The 23,862-nt window shown below is 43.6% G+C and overlaps 1 protein-coding gene across 1 annotated transcript in view; it reads left to right on the top strand.

The window, feature by feature from the left end:
• The window catches only part of KBTBD2 (kelch repeat and BTB domain containing 2), a 187,600-nt gene that overhangs the window by 958 nt on the left and 162,780 nt on the right, over positions 1-23,862 (top strand). The window lies entirely within an intron of this gene.

The raw sequence follows: 23,862 nt of genomic DNA, 5'->3' as shown, positions 1-23,862 counted from the left end.
CATGGATCGGTATCTGATTTTAATTTCAATTTTTCCGGTTTCTTATGTACCATCTCTATACTGTTTTTTTTTTAATTTCATTTCGCACATTCTTCCTTACTCATACTATCACAATACTTATTTTTTTCATAAACACACCCTGTTAGTCGGTTTTGCCGTAGGCCAACATTTCGTATTCTAAAGATAACCCACCCCCTTCTAATCTACAAAATGTATGGCACTATTTTTTTATTTTGGTCCACACTGTAACTATTGCATTGGAATACAGATGGTGGTTGGAATGCCATATGAGGAGGGACACCAGGTGGATGTGAGGGTTGACACAGTCTGTAGGTGCTATTTAGTTATTTATGTCTGTGCCCACCCATTGCCTGCCCATGCTTATTCATATGGCCATTCCCACCGATTCCTTCCTCTGCCCGCCCAAAACACCTCAGCATTGGAACTCTTTTGAGCTTTATTCAATCCTTACCAGCAGGTTTTGCGTTCATAGTGCCTGCCAGTGTTGGTTCAAAGCAGTCTTCTGAGAGTTAATGACTAATTGGAGTTGTAAATACACCACAGGTATAATACAAATGTCTTGCCAGGCCTTCCTTCAGCCACTCCATTTATTAACACTCTGTCCTTCACTGAAGTTCTGTTTCAAACAAGCATTGGCAAAACCAACTTTTTCGGCTTGTGAATACATTTTAAGCTTTTGCCAGGCCCAGTTATTAGATGCCCAGGTACTCGCACCTGCCAACAATGGGTAGTTGATAAGGCTATGACTGGTAAGTGGCTTTCCCATCCCTACACAAAAGCCCATGTTGGTATTACAAATGCTTGTTCACATGGTGGCTTCTTCATCAGTATGTCTTGATGCCTCCGCCTTCAATGCAGTAGTTATTCCATTTGTAATTAACTTCCCCAACCTTAAACTACGTCCGTCTCCATTATGCATCATGCTGCCAGTCATTCAGAATGTTATGTAATCCTGTGCATTTAAATATTTACACTATTTTCTCACTCTATATTTATTATCTGCTACTGCGTATCCATGTTCATGTAATCTGTGCTCAGCTTCTTATCTGCGTGCTGCATTTAGGTTTCTCTCCTTTACTGGCCCACAAACTTTAGAATATCTTTCTCTTGGCTTGTTTTTTGAAAGGTCTTAACCTTTTGCATGTTGTATTTTTATGTTTGCGTTTTTAACATTGTGCCCAAGGATCAGCTATTGAGACCCTGCTTGGAGTCTTGTTAGCCAAATACAACAGTTACAAGGAACTGCTGACTTCCCCAGACCAAGTGCCTTACAAACATACCTATGTGAATTTCATTTAGTGTGTTTTCGGGAAGGCGTGTAAGGCATTGGAACGAAAGTAGTAGACGGGTCCTATATAACGGACACAAAGTTATAGTTTTGTTGCTCAACTGAAAGTTAGTTTTGCAGCAAGTTCTTTCTAAACTTGTGGGAGATGGATCTTGCAGTGGCTTTGGCAGGGAACGCCCGTCCAAGTCCTTTTGCTTATTTTGTGTGACCTGTTTTAACAGGCCTTTTTGTTTCCAGATCTTAAGGTCCGACCAGGCGCGTATGGGCTGATTTGCTTTTTCAGATATTCGTGCGCTGCTCCGTGTATGCAGTGGTGAACCAGGGACATTGATTTAAAAGTAATTTGATCTCCGATCGATAGCCAATGAAGCGCTTTTTTCTCATTGGTGATATGGTCCCTTTTTGATTTGCCAGTAATTGTCCTTATAACCTTGTTTTGAACAATTTGGCATTGTTTAATGCACTTGTTGCTGGCCCCTATCATAAGAGAATTCCCATAATCCTAGATAGAATGATAGCTCTAGCGATAGTAGAGCTATTTTGCTGACTTAAGTGGGGTCTGGTTTGTCTCAGCAATTTATGATGGTACCGGCATGTTTGTTTAAGATGTGCAACGTGCACATCTGCAGCCAGAGAACCCTGTAGGTATACGCCAAGGTTCTTTACTTTGTCGGAGACCTTAACCGTTGTGCTTTTGAATGCCGCATAGGCTAGGTCGAGTTTGTCTCTGGTTTGGGGGTAACCAAAGACCATAAGCTCAGTTTCCCTCCATTGAGGCACATCCAGTTGGTCTTCATCCATGCCTCAATGGCATTGAATATGGAATTGAGCTTGTCGCTGTCGGCAATGTGACAGCCAGTCCATTCTATGACCAGCTGTGTCTCATCTGCAAAGTTAGTAAAGAATATTCCCAAGTTGGTAAGGAGGGTGCAGAAACAACGCATATAGTGTTAAATAAGAGGGGCGAAAAGCTAGCTCCCTGAGGCACTCCACAGTCTACTGGCTGGGGGCATGATGAGTGGTTGCCCCATTGAAACTGGGAACTCTCGTTTCCAAGGAACGAGGAGATCCACTCCATGGCTTCCCAGGAGCAATTGCCTGCCTTATCCAGGGCCTCTCGGAGCTTCTGGCGGTCCAGCAAATCAAAAGCTTCCGAGAGGTCCAATAGGATCGGCAGTCCAGATTTGCCCCCGTCCATTATCTCCAGCATTTTGGTCTGAAAGTCCAATAATGCTGATTCAGTTCCATGGGCTTCTCTGAAGCCAGATTGTTGCGTGTGGAGTAAATTATTTAGATCAATGTATTTTTGCAGTTGGCTTGTAGCAACCTTATCCATGATCTTAAGCAAAAAAGTTGCAGTTTGTAATGGGGCGAAGGTTAACTGGATCACATTGATCCTGGCCGTTTTTTTTTTTTAACTAGTGGTGTCACTGAAGTTTTTATGGAAGTGGGGACCTGTGGTCTCTAAATGAGGAGTTAATCATTCGACAGAAGAAGGGGGCAAACGACTCAGCATTTTCAAGAATCAACTTTCGTGGTAACACATTTTCAGAGCAGGAAGTACATTTAGTAGTTGATAAGATTTTATTCATCTCAACCACTGGGTGTGAGGTAAAGTGGAATTTCGGCATTTCTGGATGTTTCGCTGTTACAGAAACAGATTCAGGAGATGGTGGGTTGACTAAAGTACAGGATTTAATGTTTTCCCTGGCCTCCACATTTTTATTGGAGAATGCCGTTTGGACAGTCTTGCAGTCTCCTTGTGAGGGTGGGAATGGGGGGCTAGAGTTGCAGGCTTTAGAACTGATTTTAAGATTTCAAACCGTTTCCCTATAGAGTTGGAGGCAGAGGCAATCTGTTTGCTGTAGTAGTCTTTTTTTTTTTTTTAAGCTAATGTCAACTTTTCTTTGTAGGTGTGGTCTAGCTTTTTCCAATTTTCCTTGTTGGTAATGGAGGGGTCTTTTTGCCATTTCCTTTCTGCTTTCCTCTTTTCTTTTTCAAGTCTATAGGTTTCTGCATTATACCAGTTTTGGTGGTTTGTGTTTGGTCTTCCTAGCTTCTGTTTAAGAGGGGCGTGTTGTCGAGGATTTTTGTAAAGTGATTATTGAAAGTGGTTATTAATTTCTCACAGGTGTCTTCTTCGCTCGAGGTGTTTATGATATGGGTTATACCTTGTGTGAGAATAGCTGGTGTAATCTGTTTGAGGTTTCTACTTTATGTAATATTTGGGGAGTTATTTAATTTCTTGACATCATTTGGTGTAAGTCGTAGCTCAATTTTGTTATGGTCGGACCAAATGCAGGGGTAAGTGCCAAGAATTGTGGTGTTCACATGGTTGGTGATAGCCCAGTCTAATTGCTCTAATTTGGTCTAATTGGTTCCCTTTATTGGAGGTGGGCTCTGTATTTATTATCTGGAAGTCATTTGAATTGAGGTATTTCTCGAGGGATAAGGCATCGTTGTCTTGGGGATTCCCTCTCCACCTACTGAGGTCCCCAAGTAGTATTGTCCCTTATTGTATGTATGATCATTACCGTGGCGAGTTTGCCATTCTCCTCCACCCAGTCTTTTATCGTAAGTCGTTGCTTTACTTGCATTTATTGAGCAGTAAGTCTTTTCTTCCAGACTGGATATAAGATGTGTACACCGTATGAATCATATTTTATTTTTCAATGACAGATTTCACATTGCCACTTGAGCTTAATCTGGTGAATAATTTTGATGTCCTTCAGAAAAGATAAATCATTAAGACAGTCATTTTATTTGTTAATCAAGAGCTCATCGTGTTCAGTTGTGTGTCCTTCTGCTAATATTTAGATAGAAGAAATTATTTCTTTATTTCAGAGTTAATGTTTGAGAAATAAAATATTCCAACCAGTCATCTTTTATGATCTGTGTACTCCAAAATTAGGCAGCACCCAACTGGGGTGTTTATCCTATGCAGATGATGTCCTTCTGCTGGATAGGCCCCGAATTGGGTTGCCATGAAGACTGAAGTATTATGGGACTTATGCCAGCAATAATGGACTAGAAATTATTTTGAATAAATCAAAGATAATTTCCTTTTAAGAAAACCTGTAAGAAGCAAAAATGTCTTGTCAATCAATGATACCAAAATAGAGGAAGCTAACTGCTGGAAATACTTGTGGTTCACGCTTATGAATAAAAGCTATTCAGAGGTAATCAAAGATAATATAAAGGCAGAGGGTAATTTTGTTTAAAATGAAAGTGTTATTAATGAAATATTGCACATTTACTGCAGCTGATAAAATTAGCTAAACTAAAGCGAACTACCGTCAGTATTACGTATGGCCTGGAGTTATTAAATGACTCTGACCTCAACTGGCTAAATGTGCTGGAGGTGTCCCTATGGGAAGGCAGTATTGAATTTACCAAATTCGGACTTAATCTCAATGATCAGACTTGAATTGTGATTACTTTCATGGAGGTACACCAGGGAGCACATTAAACCTGTATGGGAAAATCTTGTTGGGCGGGACAAATACGCTCTAGTATGTCTTAAAGTGGCAGAAGGGAATAGGGATATCCAGGTGTTTGAATTCACCAATAATTGCGATAGAATTATTGTAGGACTTGTAGTTTGGGGAAAATCATGTACACATAATAAAGACATTGCAGGAACAGGAGAATATAAACAAAATATGGATAGCTTGACTAATTAAAAATTACGTTAGGCATGTGGAGGCTCTGCGAGGCCTTCAGTCTCCTATGATTTATGTGAAGAAATGTCCATCAGCTGGAGCAAAAATGTGGCTTTTGAGGTTGTTTTAACAAGCTACATACCATGGAAGTTCTTGGTCAGCGACTGCATAATATTCCAAGCGTGCAGCACCCATTTAGAATATATAAAAGCAATGGCAAAGAAACTGTATGACACTTATCATAGAATGTCCCAAACTGGTGGATAAACAAAATCTGTACTTTGCGAAATGTATCCACTCTCAAACGCAGTTTGTTCAGAAGATTTGGGTCAAGAAGTCAGTAAGACACTTGGCATTATCATTCGCCTTAATTGCATATGTGAAGGCCATTTTTCGTATCGTACCTGAAGTCCCTTTTTTAAGATGGAGGACAGCAAGTCCCAGCGGAGGACTCAATTTGGGGAATTTATTTGTTCGCCCCACGTGACACTCAAGCATCAATGCACATAAAATGAGTACTTGTGGTTATTTTAATGATTAGCTATTAAACCTGCTAATGTATTGTAGATAACTGCATATGCTTGATTGCGTAATGCATATGCTATTGTTTTAACTTGTTTTTATGGTGAAAGGTTGAATTTTAAGCATACGCACACAGTGGAGGAAGGGCCGTGGGGATGAGATATGGAATAAAAAAAAAATCCAATGTGCAGTATGTTAGGCAATTCTACTTGTCCTGTAAACAAATCTCCTTGTCACACTGTGACCTGGATCTATTAAATATGGCCCACTGTCAGGAGCAGTGTTTGCTTATGTGGCGTCTGCCAGCCGCACTTGTAAACTGAATGGCGAATGCCAATGCGCTTGGGGCAATAGTCATCAAACCACGGTCCCCAGAAAGAAGTAAGTCACTGTGTTGGACTGCGACGTCCTACCAATCTGTCCTATCGGCTTTGACGTCTGGATGTTGCAGCAATTAGCCCCGTGTGTAGGCTGCACTGTGCTTCTCAATGTGTCTTTCCTGTGACAGAACTCTTGAGTAGCATTTCTCGTGACTGTTAGTTTTTTTTTGGCATTTTGAACTTGGCTTGCCGTTGGACGTTTCCACTGTTTGTACATCTGCATGTAGATTACCAGTTTACTACTTGGCCTGCATCACAGGCCCTGCTTCTTGTCTTGCTATGTAGCTTGTATACCCCGTCTTGAACCCTGCAGACTCCTGTGGCCTCCCTTGCAGCACCTCCCTTAGTTGCTTGGACCTTTACCCGTGCTGAACTTTACTAGGGAGAACTGCTTACAGGGCCATGCATTGTTTTTGGAATGCTGTAGTAAATGTTAAAACCTGACACCTTCTGTACCCTAGTAGTTGGGTCTACATCGAGAACGCTAAGGCAAAGCTACGTCGGACGGGTTCTCGTGCTTATGGGCCAACTTGAGCTACCCTTCTAATGCACATCCTTCTACCTGCCTTTTTTCACATTGGTGTTTTTGTTTTTTTCTGTTTGGTGTCTATGGGAGAGGTCGGGTGACATTTCTGCAGCTTTTTGATCCAAGCTCTCAGCATCTTTGTGGTTCTTTGACCCCACGTTGGGTTGCATGCTGTATGTATGTATACACTCTTTTAGAACCGGTAAACAAGATAGTTGTATGGTTAGAAATTAATTTAATGCACCATAACTGGGGCCAAAATTCAATTTGCAAGCTTCTACCCAGCCATAAAGTTACTCGCCACCTCGATTCTATAATGCCCACAGCACACCATTTCGTACCCGCCAAGAGTAAAATTTCACAAGCCAAAGGCTTGTGACGAGTTCAAATTTTGCAGCTGGCAACAGTGTTCAGCAGTAATTAAAACTTGGTTTATTGAAGCGTGTGGCTTTATTAAAAAAAAGGCCTACCATAAGCAAAATAAACGTATGTATGAGTTGGACAATACAATTAGTACTTTAGCTATACCGAGGAACAGAAAAAATGCATTCAGTATTTTATCAAAATGACAAATTTACGTTTCCAGAAAGAACATCCATGTAATCGTCTGCACTTGATGGATGTTATGTGGTTTCATTTTCACTCTTGGCAGGAGTGAGGAAGAGGTGTATTGAGCTTTACCGTCAAGTTGGTAGGTTAGAACCTTAGTATTGACACTGGGAGCATGGTCCTCCGGTTTTAGAGTGAAATAGTAGTATGCTGGTGTCTGCACTAAAATGAAAGAAGCTTTACGCGATTAGCACGAATCTGTCTCAACCTTTTGACATGATCGCCATTTCAGTTTTTTATTTTTTTTTTATTTTAAACTAAGGGATGCCTGAATCCTCTCAGCAAATGGCAGCACATTTTTAATTTTTTGTTTGCATCGCGCCTAAGCCCCTGGACATTGAGGCGCTGTTGCGAACCTGTTAAATAATACAAATACATGGCAAAGGAAAACCTAGCGGAATTTAACACAGAAGAGTGAGAGGGTCAACAACATAGGGACTTCTTACTTCTAAGGTCCGTAGTTTGTCAGGTCACTGCAGACATAAATATAATTGTGTAATTGTTGCAACCAGAATAATATGCTCACTGCCAGTACGCAGACAATCGTAGATCGCTTCTCGAGGGGTTTGCCCCTCATACCTAACCTAAATTCATCCTCGGAGAAGTGGCTTTAGCTCAGCCAGCCAACAAGCATTAAGAAATCCTCAACTAAAAGTCCCTTTTTCACTGACCAGAACTTTACACATGGTCTAAAAAACAGGCCTTTTCATGCTGTGGCCCTCCAAGATCAGATTTCGGGTTAATGCATTTAACTGTAGTGGACCAGCATTTCGGTGTTAAAGGAGACTGATTGCAATTTTGAAATGTTGATATCTTTGACAATCCCACAAACTCTGGCAATGGCATTCTCTCACCACAATGCAATCAAAACAGTTTCTGGGAGATGCAGCCAAGTCAAGTGCACGCAAGTTCAGTAAATAAAAAAAATCAACAAAAAAACACCACACACTTTGGAGCCATGATGCTCCCAGGTGCATAGTAGTTCAAAGTGTGTATTTTAAAAGTCCCAAGAAATTATACAGACTTTTTACCAACTGTCTACTTTTCAAGGGGAAAATGTGTATTAAATCTTGTTGTGCCAGACAAGAAAGAACTTGAGTGGGGCTACAGGAACTCTGGACTCCTGCTCTGTTATGAATAGAGGAAGTATACTTGCTGAATAAAAAAGACTTTCAATAGGTTCTTAAAGATTTATAACTAACTCCAAGGTCTATGATTTTTTTTTTCCAGTATTCTTTTTTCCAGTATTAAAGCCAATTAAATTTGTGAGTCTGTTGCAAAGGTCCTACTCCTTATGATATTTTCTAACCTTTGGGGAAAACAATGGTTTCTTCATCCTCCATGGACAAAACATAAACTGTCGGGAGTAGAGTCAAAACTTGTCATCTGAGTTAGACTGATTGGTTCAAAGTTGCGATCTGAGTCCGTCATGTATATATTTGTCCTGGGTGTTAGTCTTAGCAGTGCACGGTGGTGGGCGAGGTATGGTTGCTTAGCTTGCCATATCTTGCGAATTTCTGTGTTTTTTCGGTTTTACTTGTAACCATAACGTCCCTTTAGCAAAAAGTGATTTTACATTTTTTATTTAAAATTTTTTTTTTCAGTGAATTTGATGGGTTTTTACCAGTGCATTCTATTTTCCTACAACTTACCCCAATATAGCAACATTTCTGTCCAATTTACAAAGTTTCACCTTATAACTCTATTTCCCACCTTCTAGCATCATTTCTAACACTTCTGTATACTTTTTGCAACTTTTCCCACTGTTTTTGCATCCGTCGACGTCCACGAACGTCTGACGTCATCACAGACCTTCCGGACAGTGCCACGTGACCATGTGCTTGCCCACGGCATGATGTGTCTGCACTTTCCTTGCTTTGAGGACAGTTCAGAATGTACCCTTGCACAGCTCCTACACCTATTCGTACTCATTATCCATTACCAAATATAGTACAAAGCACATACTTGGAAGAATATTAGCAAAACTGCTTTTTATCTTAAAAATGGTATCTGCTATTGCCATCCCTCCTCCCCAAGAGCCACCACCAGCTGGAGGACCTACACAACAAAAAAAGCACAGTACTTCTAAAGACAAAGAAGAGGGCCAAGAAGATGAGGTAGAGGAAGTGCCTACCTTTTAGCACCCAGAGAGAATCATGGGTGGGTCAGTTCTTTACCACTATTTGGTAGGTTCCTAAGGCTAAAGCTACCAAAATGAAATGCACTGACTGCAACTTTGTATTGAGTCGCGGACTACCTGGACAGTACTGGGAACCCGCCTCCATGCACCACCACACCAAATCCACCCACTGCAATGCTCTCAGAAAGGTTGTTCCTTTCTTAGCAAGTAGTAGGCTGTCTTCCTCCATCCCATCTTCCTCAAATAATACTGTAACCACGCACACTACTTCTTTGGGACACAAAATCCCACCAGCTACCTTGCAAGCAATAAAAGAGGCTGTTGATCTATATCTTTCGAAGACAACAGTCCTCTGCATATGCTGCAACGCACCACTTTGCAGGAGGAAGCAATTTTCAAGTGTTTTTGAAGCTGTAAACAAGGAGCATGAGATACACTGCCGGCATAAGTAACACGCTCAACATCTTCCACTGTCCACCACCCCCGACATATTGGTGCTTGGTGCCTCTTCCCTCATTTCACTCCCCACCATATGCTATAACCTCTCCTGCCAAAAAAACATACATTAAAAAAACCAAAAGATTCCTTAAGGAATCACCTTTCACAGATCAAAAATAGAACTAAAAAAGAAATTCCTTCTATTTTACATTTCTCAGTAAATTACATAGGCACAATGAGATTTTCCAACATTTCCATTAGCATTTTGTTATGCTAATGGGATTAATGTTGCGTTCATCCCCCGTTCCTGGGACTGGAACGGTGGATAACAGCCTGACAGCCCAAGTTATTGGCCCAAGCGAAGCAACGGTGGATAACGAGGGCTCCGGGCCTTTATTTCCCCCCCCCCATTCCAGCCCCTGTAATGGGGGGTGAAGGCTATTAGCACCCCCGGTTCCCACTGTAGGAAGGAAAATCCTTTTCCAAGATGGCCACCATGGAAAGGGAAGGCAGGGTTCCTTGCAGAGTCCCTCTTCCCTTTCCATGGCGGCCTGCAGGAGGCAAAGGGAGAACCCTATAACAATATTACCACAAGCACATTTTATTTTCCCTTTCAAATCTATCCCACTTTCGAATAACTTTACCACATAGCCAGTCCCAGGTGGATATGGCCACTTTAACCCCATTTGTCATCCCTCGTGGTGATGGCCGGTAGCCAGATTGTCCGGGTCATGGTCTTATGCCATGACCCGGACAATCTGGCCACTGTCCATGGCCACAGGCTATACCTGAGTCACCAAAGGTATATCACCATTTTTTTGTACCTACATTATGACAATTGTCAAAAAATAAAACACAGGCACATTTGCAAAACCATGCTTTAAGGTCCTTGCCAATGCTCCTTATACGAGTTTGCTGGAAATCCGCACATGTTTTATTTTTTCAAAAGTGTCAATGTATGTACATACAATAGTCCTATAACTTGGCCCCCACTTGAAAAAATCCATTCAGACTTTACACAAACATGCAAGGTTGGGTCTATAATTTTTTTGAAAACCTGTCCACGTTCGTCAAATGGCAACCAAGTTCTAAACCATCTAAAAATCTTGAGACCCTCCCTTCTAATTTAGCCCCCTCTTGACAAAATCCCACCAAACCTTACAAATACATGTATATTTGGATCTAAAATCTTTAGATTGGCCAAATGGCACCACATTTATAAGCCTTTTACTATTTTGGTACCCCCCGAACCCCATCTAATCTTGTTCCCTCTTGACAAAACCGCTCCACACTTGATTTCATGCAGTTTCATTGAGTGGCGCCAAAGTTATAAGCCAACTCCTTTTCACCAACCCAATAATGCAGAAATGGGCATAGATGTCCCCGAACATCTGAAGTGTTGATGAACATCACATGACTGGACCCGAACATCAAGACTGTTAGCGGAATTCAGGGATGAAAAACACCAGTTTTTTGGATTGTTCCAGCCATATCCCCTCCCATCCTTATCACCCCCACCTCCCCAGAGATTGTTGTTTGACAAGTGCAATGTTGTTTTTTAATAGGTTTTTACCGCGATTTTCACAGACACCGATCGATGTCCTCGAAAACCAACAGTGCAGGCGTTTCCAAAAGTCTGACGCACTTCACGTTTTCACCGTCCAATCAATGGGCATGTCCACATACATCACGTCACCCTCTTGGCCAATCGGGGGCCCGTCCGCGGACCGAACACAGATAACACTCAATTTATTTTTAACCTACTTTTGGGCCGTTTAAAAAACTACTGGACGCATTTACCCCAAATCTTCTAAAGCAAGCTTTCGGGAACAAGCCGCTGCTCCTGTTGCAAATTTGAAGATCTGTCCAGCGGTTTGGGCTGTAGACGTGAGCAAAATGTTGTCTTCATTGCAACTATGGAAAAAACTGACATTTTGGGACCCCCCATACAACTTTGCCCCCCCTTGACGAAACCTCACCAAACTTGCCAGAAAAAATCAGACGGGGTCATATGCTACTTTTTGCAAAGTTTGGTAAGGACTCGACCAGGTGGAGCAAAGTTATAAGCTGCCCAAAAAGTGCTCTTCTCATGAGTTGAGTAACTTAACCGTAAATATATATCTTTTATCTCTCAGGTATGTGCATTTACTCTGGTCAATCACTAAAGCACTTCTATTTCCCACTCCCATTTTTTGCACATTGTCAACATTAAACTGTACAATTATCCAGACCTGATTGTATAATGTCGACTACACTCCTACAACCAGTGGTTTTAAAAATATAATGTAATAATGTAAAAGGCTGTTGCATCCTGTAATATTGCAAAAGAATTTATGCACTGGCACCCATGTGATCCTGAGTTACAGGCATCTGCCTGGATCAAATTTACAATCCTATTCCAATCTTCGCGTGGGAAGTGAAGAAAGAGAGAAATGATACACTGATGCTTTTTCAGTGTCAGAAGTTGGTCTTTTAATACCACACACTTGAGTCTATACCTTTTTCGGGTAAGTGATATTTTTCTTATTGTGAGAATCTAAATGATAAACATGACAGAAAAATGACTGTTGCAGTTGCTTTGTCCTTAAGAAAATCAGCCAGATGTTCACCTGGTCACTGGGTAATGAGTGATTTATTAATGAAGTCTCTATTCCTTGATGGTTAACCTCTTAATTCTGCTCCAACTTGTCGGCTTCCTTGAGTATGGGTCCTCGGTTATGTGAGGGGTCAGATATAAGACGGACACAAAGTATAGTTTTGTCAAAGTTAGCTATTTATTAAGGGTGAGCTAAACGCTTCTTTCCCTATCATAACCAGGATATCCCTATGCAGCAAACTAAAGAAAGATGATCTAGTGGCCAATAATCTCTGACCCTCGCATTAATACATACAACAAAATAACACAAGAAATATTTGTCCGTCTTCAATTCGACATAATAAAACAAAAGTTCAAACTTGTACTCCCTGTGACCGGGGCTGGATTCCCTTTCCGTGGATCAATGCTGGAATACTTTTGGAGAAGTTCTGATTCAACAATTCTATTCAGTTTAATATAAAAGCTCTTTTCCTTCAAAGTAATTCTTGTCTTTCCCAATATCCTTCTTGGTAAAGCAAAAACATTTTTCTGAATTTAAATGTCCCGCTCAGGTGTTGAGATCTACGACAACTAGACCGCACATTCTAATTCATGGCCTTGCTAATCCTCACCAACTCTGGGCCGCTCTTCCCAGTACCAAGGGAATTATGGATCCTGAAGTCCATAATGGTTTTGGAGTTTTGATGTTCAATTATATTGGATTGCTTAGCAGTTACATTAGTTTGTTTTGCAATATGACATCAGTACTTTAGGAATGTTAGGGGAATATTGGGTTAATTATAAATTCCCCCTGATATGAGTCCCCTCCCCTGTGATCCTCCTACACAATACTGCCTCCAGGTTCAGGTAGCGGCTGCCTACCCCAGGCCATATGAGAGGATCCCATACCGGGGTTTCAGTGACAATCTCACTGGATTCATAACAATTAAGATGCCTTTTTTTAGTGCAATGTGTAGAGTGTTCTGGTGTTCTTGCCTGCTTGCAGACACTCCTCCACCTCAGTGAAACTGTAGAAAGACTAACAGCTTAAAACCCCTTTAGATCTGAAGAGCGTGTAGTGTTCCGGTGTTCGGGAGGCCGGAGACGGGTGCCCAGAGAGGGAGCGCGTCCACATCCATGGGCTACACATGGAGGAGCCGGCTTTCCTGCTATTTTCACTGCGGACCTGGCAACAATTAAAGAACAAGGTGAGCAGGAAGGGGGCCAATCTGCCTAAAGATCCTAAACGCAGCAAGAGATCTAAATCGGTCTTCTTTTTTAACTGGTGTTTTGTTTCCAGGATAACGCATTGATGTTTTTTTCTATTTCCTCAGCGGTTCCGGTCCCCTCCAATATTTCTTTACCTTCTTCTGTAATTTTTGGGTGGGTTTGCCCTATCCACAAATTCAGTTTATCACCTTCCAGGATGTTCCTATAGTGAGACTCCCATTATCCACAGTTTATTCAATTGAACTTTTCTTTTCTTTCTTTTTAATACAGCCAGATCGTCCTAGAACTCTGTGATATAAATCATTACTCTCTGCATTTGTAGTTTTGCTGCCAGTTTGCTTTATTTCATTTTATATAGATTGCTTAGCTTGTTAGATGAGCTGTGCTGACAGAACTGCCACTTGTGCTTCTAACTGACTGCGGGCATTAGTCAAAGCCCAAAGTGCCTAGATTGATCTCCTCGGTTTATACTTTTTTCAGCCTCTTCTCTACTTTTTTAACCACGTGTTCTAGTTCTTGTTGTTACATCCTGTATAGTTCTCCAACTGTGCCCTCCACCTAATTTTCTTTAAAGTAGTTTTGTAGTACTGCACCCCTTTCTCCCAGATATAGATTCTTATTGCCACATAACTCATAACCAGGTAATTCATGCGCCTCTCCTTCCTCCTTTTTTCCTCTGGAGGTATACCGGACAGGACTCTCAATAGGACAGAGGCATGATACAAGAGATATCTTAAACCTATGTCTACCGAGAGTACCCCTGGAACCAAGGTTGCAGAGATTAAAATCCTGTCTATCCTATACTATCCCCTGTGGACAGAATGAAATGTGTTACCATTCCATGTTACTTCCACCATCCGTTCCCGAAGTAGCCTTGCTAAAGCATACCTATTTCGCATGTCATTCGTTGTCGAAGGGAGCTTTTTGTCCATCATATCAATGACACACTTAAAGTCGTCTCAGATTATTTATATCCCTCGCATAGACCCCAAGCTTTCCCAGGAAGGTAGCAAAGCACTGATCCTGGTGTGTTTGGGGGGCATAAGACACCAGTGTGAAGAGATGTCTCTCTAGAAACCCTTTAAAGATCAGTTATCTACTTTGTGGTCCTTATAGAAGTATTGCCTAGCGAACCGTTTCCCCCTTCGAATCGGTATAGCCACACTTTTATTTTTTTTTTCGATCCATGTGAGGTGGAGTATTGTATTGGTTCTGACCTATGCTGTTTGCTTCAACCTCCCTTCATTCTACTCTAATAAGTGTTTCTTGTATGGAGACTATGGAAGCACCCATCTCAGTCAGTCCTCTTATTGTTGAGTGCCTTTTTGGGTGGGTTATTAAGACCCTGACAGATACCTTCTCCACATAACACTTGCGTCCCAGTTTATCACTTTTCTACTGAAGAGCAATTACTATGTAGGGTAAAAACGTACCTAAGGCAAATTGTAACTGACCTTTTTGGCTAATGTCTTGCATAGGACAGTAATAAACGGGTTTCTTGAAAACCATGGTGTAGAGGGGTTTCTTGATGCCTTAAATTTGTATGTTTAGAAAGCGTATGTTCAAAGTGTCGTTGTTTAGAGTAGGTTTTAAAAAGCTGTTTCGTTCATTAAAACATTTTGAAGAACACACTTTAATTCCGCTTCTGAACCTTTCCCTTCGAGCACAATATCTTAGTGCCTCACTCGTGTGGTTGTTGGATAAGTAGGGATTGGTAGTGTTTTGGCAAATATTCTCTAACTAGTATATATACAGATTAGATAGACTAAAGGCAGTTGTTTCCGATTGGTGAGCTAGTTATTGATGTCAAATTGTCCTTGGTATGTGAATAAATTATTAATGCCGTTTGTGACAGTTATAGGATGATGCTTCTAAGGACTACCTAAGTAGGTTTGCCGTATACGTTCATCATTGTGGATATTGAATGCCATCTTCATGTGCTTTAAACCTTTCACTGTCGGAACCTCAACATTTTTTCCATGTAAAGTAGGCTGTGTATGCAAATTATATCTTGGAGCGGGGAAAGAACCACTCTTCCTCGGAATCGAACGCATACTGTCTGTCTGTGTTTTCCAGCGGGACCTTGTTCCTGTTGAGCTTCCAGTGTTAGTCACTGGGGGGATATTTCCTTGTTGGGTCCGATTGTTTTGGTGAAGACTGACTGTGGTTGCCTTGCAGATCAGTCCTGGAGCTTGTTATTTCTGTATATGTGCTAGCGACGTCCTCGGTTGACAGATCTGCTAAATGTAATTCGCAGCTAGGTAGTTCTACTAGGACATTCCCACATTGGGATTGACAAAAAGTACGTGCTAGAACGTTCCTTGCCAGATCATTCTCCTCAGTGTTTTCCGGGTGTGTAGGATTAGCCAGCAAGAGTATTTCCTGGACTGATAGCATAGTGCATAATTGCAGGGCAATAATCAAGTTCATAAGTGCAATTAGTGCTTGGGATGCTAGTTTGACTAGATAGGTTACCGGTAGGTGGTTCTGCTGTATACATTCACTTGTAGGTGTGGTTAGCAGAATTAACTGCTAGCTGCCCCCCTCCCCCCGGTATCTAGTTCTGCTCTTCGTTTTCCAGGTGCGTAGGATTCGCAGGCATGTACCTTCTTGGACAGATTGCGTTGTGCATAATTGCATAGCCTTGATTAAGCTCATGAATGTTACTGGTGCTTGGGTTATGAGTCTAGCACAATCCGCCCTGATTAATGGTGATAGATAACTCGAGGCCTCAGAACATTTAGAATACCTGCGGGCGAGGTGATAAATCAATTCCGTTACGTACATGGGTTTCACTATGATTCAGGTTTCAAGTCTGGGCAAGACTCCAGGTTGTGGGATTTAGATATCGCCTGGCCTCGGGGTCTATAACCGGGACCGTAGTCAGTGGGGTACCACGTCGGCTGTCGGTCGTGGTGGTAGGTCGGGTGATTCACGACATTCCCGTTTGTGTTATTAGACAAAGGACAAGGTTTTGAGTGCCTTCTGGAAAGCCATTTAGTCTTTGCTGTGTCTAATACGGTGAAGCAGTGAGTTCCACAAAGTTGGTGCCAGGATTGAGTATGCTGACTCTCCGATCCTAGCCGAATTGTAGGTGCGGATCACATTAGGAGGACAGTGCTTGACCAAAAGAGAACACATTTCGGCTATGAGAAAACACTGTAAGTGGATGTCCATTCAAGAAAAAATGACTCTGCCTCACCCACAAAGCTCTGAACCATCGAGCCCCACCATATATTACATATAAATTTACCTACAAATCGTCAGTTAGAACTGCCAGATCCACCAACACTTCTGCCTTGTGGTGCCCAGATACAACCTTTTAAAAAGGCGGGAGGAACTAGTTTCCCGGTCCTCGCTGCCCAATTATGGAACACACTTCCTCAGAACATCAAATCCGCACTATCTCCTAAAGAATTCAGAAGTCTTGTCATCTCATGGTTACTAAACAAAAACGAACCTAAAACTGTCTAACTCTTTGATCGGATCACTGTCACAACCCTTACTGATCACCTGTATATTGTACTTAGGCATATGTCTTGCGACCTAATACCTCTTATGTTCACATCTGTATTATTTGTATATGTATAGGACCGGTTGTACTAGGTTTCTGCTGCCAACCTGTAACCATAGGTAACTACTATTTGTACTGCAAGCGCCCAGATACCCCTGGGTCATGGTGCGCTATATAAGCAAAATAAACAAACAAATCAAACAAGACCAATGAGTAATCTTTTCTTGTAGGAATTTTGGGCCTGCTTTGTGCACTGCTCGCTGGGTAATAAATGGGAATTTAAAGGTGTGTCCAATTGGGAGCCAGTGTAGGGTGCGGAGAGCCAGTGAGACCTGGTCCCTTCGTCCCAATTCGAGAAGCAGTCCGGCAGCCACATTTTGTACTCTTTGGAATTTAACTGGTAGGCCGTCTGGACATGACCACAGACATAATTGTTAATTGCAGCCAGTCTGTTCGGGTCGGTAAGGTAAGATACTAGAATGGGTGACGCTAGAATACCCAGACTTCGCTCCTCAACATGCCTCCCCAACCACCATTAGTCTTACCAGCTCCGAGCCCAACCAACCCACACTGACCACTCAAAAATGCAGATTCTAGCACTGCCTCAAACTATAGCTCTAACACCACTCTGAGCACACCCCTCGCAGATCCCGCTTCATCCCACTCCCGAACAAACATCTCAGCATGCACTGACCTCGCCAGAATACAGCGCCTCTGCGTATGCACACACTCCCACCCTCTCCTGCTCCCCCTCCATCACCATAATCCCACCTAAAGCCACCTCTAAATCGCCAACCACTGGCCCCCGATCCAGAGCCAGTTCTATGACTAACAAAGGAAGGCAAGTCTCACAATACGCACATACCAGAGTAAATACAACCCGCTAGGGACATTTGCCAAGAGATGGGTGGCAAGGATAACTAGGTTTACCCGTACAAAATACAATTGTCAGCAGACAGCTGCCCGAGAGCGCTGTGAACTTGCATCAGAAAACATGGGGTTATAAGCAAAAAAAAACGTCACGGTTATATGAGAAATTCTGGTGTTCCCGATTGGAGGCAACCTACACATGAGCTTACTCCATAGTGGATGCCAAGTATTAATTCGCTGGTTCTTCTCCGTTGATATGGCTCCACGTGGGTCAGCTGGGCTCATCCTCGCGGTGAAGGTCTGGGCATGCATAAAACACAATGTTTCCTAACTAAACAACTAAGATGGACTATTCCTTCATTATGGCAGGCACAGCAAAGGGGTGCCAGGGAGAGGGGAGGATAAGATAAGGTCACGCTGACCTGTACATTCAGGGCTACATTGATCCCACAGTCCCTGCACCTAAGGAGTCCCCTCTGGAGATTGATAGTTGATTTACCTTTCTCTGTCTTAAGTGGCTTGGACTTGTGTTATTGTTAAGGAGTACAGTCCTGTGGGCTTTGGATCTTTCGTGGGTGCTTTATGGAGGTTAGGACCTGGGGGTTGGGTGCTTCGTTGAGAGCCATGGGAGTGGGGAGGGGGGGGGGGGTCAGGGAGTGATGTGCGGCCTGTACCGGCTGGCTTGGGTGGTGGTTGGAGGCTCAATTGCAGTTTAGTGGAGATGAATAGACACATCCCGGGGCCTGGTACTGTCTCACGCTCTGTCGGGCGCATTCCTGAAGGTGATGCTGATTGGTCAATACTACAGGGACGAGAGGGAAATGGACGTCCGTGAGAACATCATTGGATTCTGTGAACGGGGAGTGCGAGCATCATGGGTCTGCGGCCTGTCTGGTTTAGGGCCTATTAGAAAATGGCGCCATGAAGGGTGGGCATTTCTAGTGTTGGCATTTACTTGTAAGCGCTACAAGGTTTCTATTTAGAATGCTCCCACCTTGCATGTTAGATTGCTTCGTATGGGTTTCCCCTTATGTGAAAGTGCCTAGGGGGGGTGGCATAGGCATATTTCCATCCCAACACCATCTGGCCTGCACTCTCATCAATACCCGATCTATTTGTGCCCACGTAGCCGACATACATGAACTTATACTAGAAAAAGGCTTAGACCTGCCCGAAGCAGCTGGCCCCTATCTGTCCATCGCACTACCTACCGGATACTCCATCCTAAGAACAGACAGACTCCACCCCAGGCAGAGGAGTCTCCCTCCTCTGCAAATCCTCCTTTGCCATCAGAGCCTCTCCCCTCTCACCACTGCTAGGCTATGAACTCATACTAGCCAAGCTAGAATCCAACCCCCAGACCACCATCAACCTCCTACTCCTTTACCGCCAACCTAACGCCAGCACCACAGACGCTGACATCCCCCTCTCATCGCCCCCTCCTCAAACCTAATTGCAAATTCCTACTCTTGGGTCTTATCAACCTAGGTTTCAATGATCCTAAGGACCAGAAGGCCTCAGACCTTGCCACATCCCTTTACGATATAAACTTCACTCGCACTCCAACTCCAAGGCCGGATTCCTGACTGCATCCTACACCTCAACCTATCCATCAGTCACCTCCACCGACCTGACTGATCACTCTGTGATTCACTTCACCATGACTCTCGATCTCACCCCCACACAAAAATCCAACGCCCTGCGGGCAGTCTGGGGACTGAGGCGCTCCAACCACATCTCGCTAATAAGATGCAAAGCTCACTGGCTAACAGTCAAGGCCTGCATCGAATTAAAAACCCTCTATCACACACCACTGTCTCCACAATACCGCTCCCTCTTAACTTGCCCCCTGCATCGCTAAGAAACCCTGCCCTCGCCTCTTGCACTCATCTTTGACCAGCGCATAGATCACCCCAAGATATAACAAAATAAAGAGCTGGAGGTCCCAGCTTCCCTGTCACCGCCTCCACCCTCTGGAACTCCCACCTCCCCTCACCCAAAACGAACCCTCCTACCTTTTTATATTCCAGAAAAAAAGTAAAAACAGCTCCCCAACAAATATGCCTGTTAGTGTGTCTATCTATAACTTACTTACTCTGTGACCCAACTGTAACTCCTCTGGTCACTAATCTGTAGAACTATGTTTATTTACCCATTGTAACCAAGCTCATTTGCAAATGATGTAACTATCACTAGCGCTGGGATACCTCTGGGTTTAGGCGCTACCAACACATTAAATAAAAATAAATATGCTTCAGGAGCCTTAGATGGAAATGGCAGGCTTTGGATGTATTGTTTATGTTGGGATGAATGAAATGCGGTATTCCTTCATACGACGTGGGCTAGGACGTCTTAAGTGGTTGTCTACACAGCAGTGCGGCTTGACGTCTCTTATGCCTGTAGGCTCCTTTCCTCGAGCTGGACGCTGTCTGAGGTTGGAGGCTGTTAGAGGAAGATCCAGTACCGCCGATTGTATTTACTGCGGCTCGCCTCTCTTGTGTGCCTTGCTCCGTGCTGGTGGTCTTAATGCCCGAGGAGGTTGTGTGTCTCTGGTTATGCAAGAGTTTCGTTCTGATTCCTGTCTGTGTTACAGGTACTTAACCTCCCCTAGAACAACAAAGCATTATTTTTGCTAAACCTGTACCATAACCGCGTACGCTGTTCCCAGGGCATTATGCCTGTTACAAAAAGGAAGGCCACAAATAAAAAACATTGACCTTGCGTAAAATGCAACATATGTGTTTCTGGCTTTTAGGTCTTGGCAGCTCTTTCTACGTCTAATTGTTCAGCCTCTCAAGGCCCTAACAAGGATTGTTGTCCCATAGGGCTGGTATTAAGTTCATGTAGAAAGCAGAAATTGCACACAGAGATCTAACATGCCCCTAGATACTGATTCCCCCGAAGACATCCATAAGGGTGCTAAAGAGCTGGCCTGCCAAATGCATTAATGTGTAAATGCAGGGGTAATTAACCCTGAAAATGTGGCAATCGATGCAGTGGTATCTGCAACTACTTTCACTCTTCCCCGGTGACTTGGAAATAAAAGTCAACCTTGTACCGTTTACTGCACATTGCGTGTTGCAGAAGACGACCCCCAGACACTTAACACAACTTAACGGTGGTCACATATCATGGATACCATGTCTAAGGAGTTGAATCTTCTCCAGATTCTGTATTTGGATGGACACACTGGATTAATGTGCAGAAGAACATGACCAGGTCAAACTAGATGTATCTTGTCAAACTGACTTTTTACCAACTTTAGGTTTATCAACTGTATGGGTCTCAATACCTGAACAAGGACGGCTGTTGCCAGACTGACGCCCAATTCGATATAACCAACTTGTATCCACAACCGATACTAGAAGTTCCTGTTGGGTTAGTCCTTGAAATAAGGTCCCCCTCCCATGGCTATGTTAGCCACACCATTGCAAGCAAGTAAGCGAATGAGGGTTCTTAAGGTAGGTTCGGCTGTTGAAATTAAATGCAAGTATGACCTCTTGGGAATTTGCAGACGAATTTGTACACCTTGGGTTATGTCTAGAAGTTTAAGAGTTAGAAAATCTTGTATGTCGTTGCCTATAGAAAAGACTACCAGAGATTCTGTCATGGGCCAGAGGAATTTCATCACAAATATTTTGAAGCATTGTGGGATTGAACCGAAAGAAGCTCTACGGAACAAAGTGCTAGCATGGTTTCGGCAAATAACTGGGCCAGGAGTGGTAAGGACTGACCTGAAGTTTTTACGGAGACTAGAGTTAAATTATTGGTGCACTCATGAGAACAGACTCTGTGTGCTGGTAGGATTTGGGCCCAGTAACCTGCCCTATTTTCCGAGATCATCCCAAGGGTGGCTCAAACCTCAATTTTATAGTTTATTAGGACACTGGTTCCTTTTTTCTTTTAGAATTACTTTTTTGATCTTTTTTATTTTTTGTTCTTGTTTGTTGGTGTTTGTAATGTCTTGCGTTGTTTGTAGTGCTCTGTTGCCTGCAGGCTACTGCGCTATATACATTTTTAAATGTGAGACAGTTGGGTCCACCGTGTAGCCAAGGTTTTTGACAATGGTGGGGGGGGGGGGCGAGTGAGGGTGGCCAGTGTTGGTTGGGGGAATAGAGCAGAATTTCCACATACCGTGATCTGTTTTACCTGGTTTCAGAAGGGGATGGTCATCCAGCAGTCAATCTCTGAGACACATGCTGCTTGGTGGTCGATTTAGGAATTCAGAGGATGATTTGTGTCATTCGCATAGTTATAGCAAGTGAGGCTGTGTGAGCGGATGATCCTGGGCAGCGGGTAAGGGGGTCAAGTAAAGGTTGAAAAGAAGGGGAGAGAGGCAGGCACCTTGGGGTACTCCAGTGTTTACTGGGCGTGCAGCGGAGAGAGAAAGGGGGAACATGGGTGGTTTGGTGTCTATTGGAGAGGAATGAGGCGATCCAGAAGAGAGCCAAATTGCATATTCTAGGGGGTGCAGTCTGCCAAGGAGGATTATGTGGTTGATGGTGTCAAACTCTGCAGAGGGCAAGAAGAATGAGAGCTGCGCATCCTTCTCTGCCATTACTTTGAGGTAATCCCAGATAGAGATCAGCGTGGTTTCTGTTCCGTGGTGTGGACGGAAGCCTGATTGCACAGGGTCTAGGAGATAGTTAGATTCCACAAAACCATTGATCTGTGAGTAAGCGGTGCGGTCGATGGGTTTTGCCAGGAATCTGCTGTTGAAGATTGGCCTTTAGTTGACAGGTGGTAGAGGGATGTTTTTTTGAAGCAGTGGTTTGACGTGTGCAGTTTTGTTGGAGTCTGGGAAATTGCTGATGTTGAGAATGGACCTCCCCTATTCTCCTGCATAGGTGGAGGGGAAGATTTCTTTGAAGAAAGGCGGGTCACGGGGTGAGCCGGAGGGTTGGCTGATAGTAGTTTTGTGAACTCCTTACTTGAGATGGGGTTGAAGGAGCAGAACAAAGGGTTCTCAGGGTGGAGGGTGGATGGGTCTTTAGAGCATGTGTAGAGTGGATGGACAAGAGGGAGAGTTTGGTGTTGCGGGAGCCCGTCCTGTCTAGGGCTGTTTTGTGGAAGTGTGGAGTTGCAGAGAGTTTGTGAGGAGGCAGACTGGGCTGCAGGGCAGGTTCAGGAATTCTGTGGAGGTCTTTACTGCCGCTATGGCAGTTCAGGATCCTTTTTATTATAATCTGCTTTTTTGGCCTTTCGGATCTCTGATTTGTAGTTTCTGCGGTGGTGGTCCAGTACTGATTTGGGGGTAGGTCTTTCACGGGAGGGAGCGGACTTGGAGATGGTTAGGGGAATGAGGGTGGTGTTTAGCCCTATGGGTAAGGGTCTAACTGTGGTCGGTAGTGATGGGAGGGCACCTAGCAGTGCCTCAGTCAGGTCTGGTAGTACCTTGACCACCTTCCAGCCCTTGTACTGAGATGTAGGGTTAGAAGGTGGCTTGGGGTGGGGTGGGTGGTGGTGCTGTGAGTAATGTGCATTGTATGGCAGAGTGGTCTGTCCAGTTGAGGCATTCGGAGGCGGACGTGGCGATGGGGTCGGAAGAGATGAATATGGCATCCAAGGTGTGGCCAGCAGTAGGTGTTGGTCCTCTGATAAGCTGGGTGAGGTTGAGTGCCTTTAGGCTGTCGACAAGGGATAGTTGTGGAGTTGTTGGGGAGGTCGAACAGATGTTGGTGTCTCCCAGTAGGGTGAGTGCCGAGTGGTTAACTAGAATGGTTGCTAGTGAGTCGCATATAGGGTATCCCTACATATTATCCCCACCAAAAAGCAGAGATCATGACAAGTGCTAGTGGCTTAAAGATTCCCGCAATCAAGTCTCCAATTGGGCAGAGGGACAGAACCTTGTGCAAGGGAATTCCAGCACTGCTCCATCAGCACTTAATTCTACCGGTTCAGGCACCTTCGTTGGCCGAGGGTCTCGATTCAACTCATTTGAATTCCCTAAATGATTCAGTGGAGGGAAGTGGCAATGGGACTGGCATAACTCTTGCTAATTCTAGACATCAACCCATTCCGAAACAACTTTTGCTAAGATGTATTCTGCCTGAAATGTTGTATTAGATTCTGGCAGCACAGAGCACC

This window comes from Ambystoma mexicanum, chromosome 5p (genome assembly GCF_040938575.1).
Source record: "Ambystoma mexicanum isolate Mex_15411 chromosome 5p, UKY_AmexF1_1, whole genome shotgun sequence".
Classification (NCBI taxonomy): Eukaryota; Metazoa; Chordata; class Amphibia; order Caudata; family Ambystomatidae; genus Ambystoma; species Ambystoma mexicanum.
This window is presented reverse-complemented; position numbering and strand designations above follow the sequence as displayed.